The sequence below is a fragment of the Cibotium barometz genome, chromosome 32 (assembly GCF_041138505.1).
Source record: "Cibotium barometz isolate CiBa-2024 chromosome 32, ASM4113850v1, whole genome shotgun sequence".
In the NCBI taxonomy this organism is placed as follows: Eukaryota; Viridiplantae; Streptophyta; class Polypodiopsida; order Cyatheales; family Cibotiaceae; genus Cibotium; species Cibotium barometz.
The window spans coordinates 12,033,398-12,040,588 of record NC_141077.1 but is presented as its reverse complement, the minus strand read 5'-3'; the positions used below and the strand labels follow the sequence as shown (position 1 = coordinate 12,040,588).

Here is a 7,191-nt window from a genome sequence, read left to right as displayed (position 1 = left end):
TTGTCTCACCTCAATGCATCAAAGGGTCCTACCTTTTCTAGGGCAATGCATTCAAGGGAAGAGGATGAGGTGTTTGTGAATGATGAGGAGATTGCACTCGATTAGAATCAAATGTCCTTTGCCCAAAGACAAAGGGATGCTCACGAGAAGTGGATGGAATTGTCGAATATCATCAAGAGGGATTACAAAGACTTTGCACAATTTATGGAGTCATACTCGAAGATGCAAAGATTCAAGCCCTCTACCCAACATGATAACCCATCCCACATATCTTCCAAGGATGTCAAAGACAAAATCTCACTATCAAAGTTCAAAGGTGACGGGTCATCTCCGCAAGAGTTGGAGGAGTGGGATACCAAGCTTGACACCTATTTCCAACTTTACCCAAAAAGTGAGCGTGATATGGTACAATTTTCCTCCTTACATCTTGAAGATTATGCTCATCAATGGTGGAGGCACTTGGTCAAACAAGGGAACACGCCATCAACTTGGGAAGGATTGAAGCGGGAGATGAACTTGGCCTTCATTTCACCCTTAGTGCTCGACCGATACCATGAAGAATGGTATGAGCTTTCTCAAAAGGGGATGATGGTGAGAGGTTACATCAAGAGATTTTTGAAGCTTTCAATGTACGTGGAAGGCTTGAGTGAAGACATGAAGATGAAAAAGTTTGTGCATGGGCTTGAACACTTCATCAAGGCGGATGTGTCGGCTCAAAGGCCTAGCTCTCTCAAAGAAGCTATGAGGTTAGCCGAACTCTATGAGCCAAAGTACAGAGGTCTCAGCCCATGACCTTCACCAAAGACACACTCAAACCAACCACTACTTCTTACAATTTTGGGAAAGGTCCTACCTCTACATTACCATCCTCTAATCCAAGAACTCCTACATCATTTGGGGGTGGACAGCCAAAGAATGGGATACATCAATTTGATGCCAAAAAGAGTAGTGACTTCATGAAGAAGAAGCCCTTTCAACCCTTCAAGAAGACTCAAAGAATGGATGATCCAAAGATTGAGGAGTTGAGAAGCAAAGGGCTATGTTTCAAGTGCAAAGAGAGGTGGTCACCCGGGCATGTGTGCAAATCAAAGAAGATTGTGGCCACTATGATCCTCATGGATGAGGAAGAGAACAAGGATGACTCTCATGACATTGAGGAATGGGAGGATTGCAATGAAGAAGCACATGAGGAGTCACTTGAAGACCATTCTTTCATCACGGAGGATGGTGAGTTTCCATTTGATCCGGGAGGTGGAGTTAAGGAAAGCCTTGTGGACGGAGACATGCCTACAAATGCAGAAATTTCAGCTTGCATATGCTCTATCTCACAAGAGTTGTTGGCGGGTTGCAAGAACCCAAGCACACTAAGGTTGGTGGGGACCATCAATGGGAGGGTTGCACATATTCTTGTGGATTCCCGGAGCACTCATAGCTTCATCAACTCTAAATCCATCAACTCTCTCAAACTCAACACAAAGAAGACACCTACAACGTTCAAGTGCAAGTGGCAAATGGGGAAAGTGAGAAGACTAGCTTGGTTTGCCCTTCTACAAAAGTGGTTTTATCCTCTTCATACACTTGGGAAGGTGATTTGGTGGTTTTGGATATGGGTCCCATCGACATTATCATGGGGTGTGATTGGTTGGCTTCACTTGGTGACATTCACATGAACCTTCAACAAGGTTTCATGAGCTTTCTACATCATGGGCAACAAGTGGTACTTGTTGCAAATGCACCTAAGAAGCTCTCTTTGATCACTCCAAGGCGACTCAAGAAAGAGATTAAGGCTTTTGGCACTATCTATGTGTTACATGTTACCCAAGAGGGGATGGAAGGCAGTGGACAGCACATAGATGAGGAAATGGCAACTCTTCTTAAGGAGTATGAAGATATTTTGCAAGTGCCAAAGAGTCTACCACCTAAGAGGGAGATTGACCATGCCATAGTACTTGAACCGAATGCAAAGGTTGTCAACAAGCCTCCTTACCGTTTGTCTAAGGTAGAAAGAGAGGAAGTGGCTAAGCAAGTGCAAGATTTGCTTGCTATGGGTCTTATTCAACCTTCACAATCTCCATTTGCATCTCCCGTTCTCTTGGTGAAGAAGAAGGATGGATCCTTTCGCATGTGCATTGATTATCGTGACTTGAACAAGGTCACAATCAAGAATAGGTATCCCATACCTCGCATTGATGATCTTCTTGATGAGCTCAAAGGGGCAAAGTTCTTCACCACGATTGATTTGAGATCGGGATATCATCAAATAAGGATGAAGGAAGGTGATGAAGAGAAGACAGCATTTAGGACGGAAAGGGGATTGTTTCACTTCATGGTGATGCCCTTTGGTCTTACAAATACTCCAGCCACTTTTCAAGCATTGATGAATCGGATATTGGCTCCCCTTCTTTTCAAGTTTGTGCTAGTGTTCTTCGATGACATCTTGATCTATAGAGCAAAGGGGAACATCTATGTCATGTGAAGCAAGTGTTTGAAGTGTTGAGGAAGCACAAGCTTTATGCAAAGGAGAGCAAATGCACATTCATGGTCAATGAAGTGGAATATCTTGGACACTTGGTGGGTGAGAATGGCATAAGGGCTGATCCTAAGAAAGTGGCATGTGTCAAAGAGTGGCCAACACCAAGCAATACAACTCAATTGAGAGGATTTTTGGGATTATCTTCTTTCTATAGAAGATTCATGCAACATTATGCATCCATTGCGGCACCTCTTACCGACTTGCTCAAGAGGGAGGCTTTCTTTTTGAGATTCCATTGCCAACAAGAGCTTCAATGAGCTCAAGGAGTTGCTCACTTCAGCCCCTATACTTGTATGTCCGGATTTTGCAAAGACATTTTATGTGAGGGCGGATGCAAGTGGTAGAGGAATTGGGGCAGTTTTGTATCAAGAGCATGGAGTCATTGCATTTGAAAGCAGAAAGCTTACCGAAAAGGAGATGGGGCTTCATGTTTATGAGCAAGAGATGCTAGCCATACTTCATGCCATCAAGAAGTGGCATCACTATCTTTATGGTGCTCATTTCAAGGTGAGAAGTGATCATAGGGTGCTGAAATTTTTCCTCTCCCAACCAAATCTTTCTCCAAAGCAAAAGAGATGGCTGGCCACACTTCAAGGATATGATTTTGAGATATCCTACACACCCGGGAAGGACAATGTAGTGGCGGATGCATTGTCTAGAATGTGGGCATGCACTACAACTTCAATCATGGAGGTATATAGTGAATGGATCAAGGGGATTCAAGAGGAATACCTCATCAATGAAGGTGCTGCCCATATTTATACCAAATTACAGCAAGGTGATGGTGGAGAGTTTCCTCATTACAAGCTTCACAATGGTCTCTTGTGGTACAAGGATAAGGTGTATTTGGTTCCTACCTCATTCTACATACCAAAGGTGCTTCATGAGATGCATTCTTCACCACTTTCGGGCCATCTTGGTGTACTCAAAACCTATGATAAAGTGAGCAAGAGTTTTTATTGGAAAGGTATATGGGGAGATGTGAAGAAGTTTGTGATGGAATGTGCTTCTTGTCAAAAGAATAAGGATAGCCATCAACTCCCAAGTGGTTTACTTCATCCATTACCGATTCCGGATGGTAAATGGACTCACATTTCTATGGACTTCATCACGGGTCTACCAAAGACAAAGCATGGATGGGATCAAATATTTGTGGTGATTGATAGGCTTACAAAATCAGCCCATTTCATTGCTTCAAAGACCACTTATGGAGCATCTCATATTGCCAAGCAATTTTTGGAACATGTATTCAAGATACATGGCTTGCCACTCAACATGGTTTGTGATCGAGATACCAAGTTCATGGAGAATTTTTGGAGGTCATTATATGAGAGCTTGGGTACTCAAATCACTCCATCTACGGCCTATCACCCTCGGATGGGCAAACGGAGTGCACAAACAAATGGCTTGAGGTGTACTTGAGGCACTATTGTCATGACATGCAAACATCTTGGGATGAGTGGCTTTATCTTGCTGAATTTTGCCATAATTCAAGCAAGCATTTGAGTATTGGCATGTCACCATTTGAGGCTCTCTATGGATATCAAGTACATGTGCCATCGATAGCCTTCCATGAAGACAAAGTGGTCAATCCATTGGCAAAAGAAGAGTTGGAAAGAATGAGACAACTTCTTCAACTTTGCAAGGACAATATGAAGAAGGCTCAAGATGTCATGAAGGCTAATGCGGATGTTCATAGAAGGAATGTGGAGTTTCAAGAGGATGATTATGTGCTATTGAAGCTTCCCAAGAGTCGGCATAACACTCTCAAAGGTGTAACCAACTCAAAATTGGCTCATAGGTATTATGGACCATACTTGATTATCAAGAGGGTTGGTGATTTGGCCTACAAGTTGGATTTGCCTTCTTCGACAAGGATCCATAATGTGTTTCATGTATCTAACCTTAAGAGGTTTATGGGATCTTTGCCTCAAGAGATGGAAGAGCTTCCACCCATGAATGAAGAAGGTGAGATCATTTATGAGCCGGAGAGGGTTATTGGCAAGAGGACAAGAGAGTTGAGGAATCGGAATATTGATGAATACCTTGTCAAATGGAAGCAATTACCCATGGATGAGGCTACTTGGCAATCATTGGAGTATGTCCAACAACATGGCTTACTTGTGGATGACTTTCCGTGACCAAGTGGTATGGTTTACTTGAGCAAATTGGGTAATATGAGGAGAAGTATACATGCTGTAATTTCTGGACAGCTTTGGGAAGGTCTACTATTGGGCCTATTTTTCTACTCCAACAAGCTTCATGGCGTATCCTAATGAAAGATTATGATGTGGGCTACATATGGCTGAGTGTACATATCATTTTCAGCCCAATATATGGAGTCTAAATGAAGGATTTTCAAGGGTCTTCATCGACTAGAAGGGCTGTCATAACAGTCCCACTCATACACTTTGGGCTTGAAGCTTTGTGGACTTGTATACATCCGGATTTTCATTGTATATGTGCTTTGGATGTACTTGAGAACTCTTAACCACTTCCCATTGATTACATTAGAGTCTCATACTTTGAGATTGTCCATGTTATTGATTTTGAGGACAAATCTTTGGGAAGGGATGGTTTGTAATAAAGTAGGAACTTTATTCAATAGGGTTAATAATGGGACAAGTCCATGTATAAAAGAGGGGACTTGGACCATGGTTGTAACTTTTGATGATCATTTTTAGAAATGGAAATTTATGTTTCTTGGAGCTCATGGCTTCTCTCTTGGCTTGTGGAAGGCTATTTCCATTCTCTTGGTGAGAGACTAAACACACTTAGGCATCATGTTTACATGGTGATTACTCATATTTTTCATGCATTACATCCCTTCATTCCAGTTTGGTGACATTATGAAATGTGAAATGATTAGATTCCTTGTTCAAAGTTTGATTTTGGTTGGTCCACTTTGTTGAATGTCCTTTCATTTTTAAAGTTACAAACTAGAACTTTGCTTCATTAACCATATTTTAGCCTCATAATAACAATATCATACAACATTTGGATCAAGTGAGCCATCCTATTCTATAGTATCCACCTTGGCCTTCATGATAAGGCCGTTGTTTAATGCCTAGGTGAAGACGTCTCTTCCTTCCTTTGATTTCGTCTTCTCTTTCTTGGCTACCTCCTTTTATCTTTGTAGCCATTTATCAATAGAGTATCTTCACCTTGAGCAACCATACAAAAATCTCTTGTACATGCTCCAACATGTTGCTATTCCTATGTTCTTTTATCTCATCTAGTTGCCAACCGAGAACACCCAGTGGACCCATTTATTTTCCCAAAATTGAAATAACTGAGCTAAATACTACTCCGGTGGTTTCGATACCACCACCAACTGAAAAAGAGAAGGTGACATTTTGAAGTAGACTGTAGAAAACTAGTTTAAGATGCCCAACTTTGAGAGGTTGTAGCTTTTGATAGAAAAATCCATTGGCGTCAAATCTTTGTGAAAATATTAGCAGTCAAATCTTTGTTAGTTAAAGCGGAGCTCTTTTTTTAAAGCAGAGTTATAAGCTGCCCAAAATGGCACTACCGTGACACACACCGGGTCATTAATTTCTCCTAACTCGGCTATGATCGATTACACTTTCTCCTTAACCAAGAGTTGAACGAAACTTAACTGATTACACTATCATAAAATGCACCAAAGCGGTTCGGTGAAATCCATGTCCTACTTTAAGATCTCTTCTTTTATCTCTATTATCCGATTAATACGCATTCTCATTTGAAGCTCTCTAATAGAGTACTAAACCTAGCTTTTAATAGAGTACTAAACCTAGCTTTGGCCTCTCCTAGGCTGCAATATTACATGCTCGATATATAATATTTTTAACCGTTTGAGAGATAATCACCTCAGGTACGTAGTGAAAAGTTAATAGAAACAAGGCACAAGAGAGTTCTTTTCTTGCGTAGTAAGTATTTTCACCCAACCTATAATACACATCCACCCCTTCATGGTTATATGCTTGGTTTCATGAGCTCCTTCTATAGATAAAGTCATACAAGGTAGAGTCTAAAATAAATAAATTGAAGGAAGTAAGGATTTTGTGGTACGATATTTTCGCGGGAGCGTGGTGTACATATCTCTATTTGTAAATAAAGGTGTTGCCTTAACCACACCTGGCTATTTAATGTTCCCGCCACCCCCGACTTTACATGACATTTGCGCGAAGACCGTTCTACTGCCCGTGAGAGGATGAGGTGGCAAGCTTATATTTCGGTTTGTTCGTACCGGTGTCATGAAAGCGGGGATAGCTCAGTTGGGAGAGCGTCAGACTGAAGATCTGAAGGTCGCGTGTTCGATCCACGCTCACCGCACGATTTCATTTAAAATATAAAAAATCTTCAAGTATTTCTTCTCTCGCCAGCCCACCTCTCGAGGACGGAATAATCTCCTCTAAGCCTTTTTAGGAAGAGTTTAAAAGCTATCAACAATCAAACTTGGTAAAGCAACTTTCAATGGTGAAGTTCGAAAATCTCAAAGTTGTAGCACATATTTTCTTCGTATATTTATCGAGTGGAGGAGACATGGGGCCTTTTGGCTAAGGTTCTTTTGAGGGGAGGGTTCCATGCTAGGAAAGACATTATAGAAATCAAATCATTCAACACATAGCAGAGAATATGATCCACCCAAAGGGTGGCAGAATCACAATTAGATA

General features: G+C 41.4%; 1 non-coding gene across 1 annotated transcript; it reads left to right on the top strand.

Annotated features, from left to right (window-relative positions):
* Positions 1 to 6,777: 6,777 nt before the first annotated feature.
* On the top strand, positions 6,778 to 6,850 carry TRNAF-GAA (transfer RNA phenylalanine (anticodon GAA)). The gene has a single exon. It is a non-coding gene; the product is annotated as a tRNA-Phe (tRNA).
* The last annotated feature ends 341 nt before the right edge of the window (positions 6,851 to 7,191 follow it).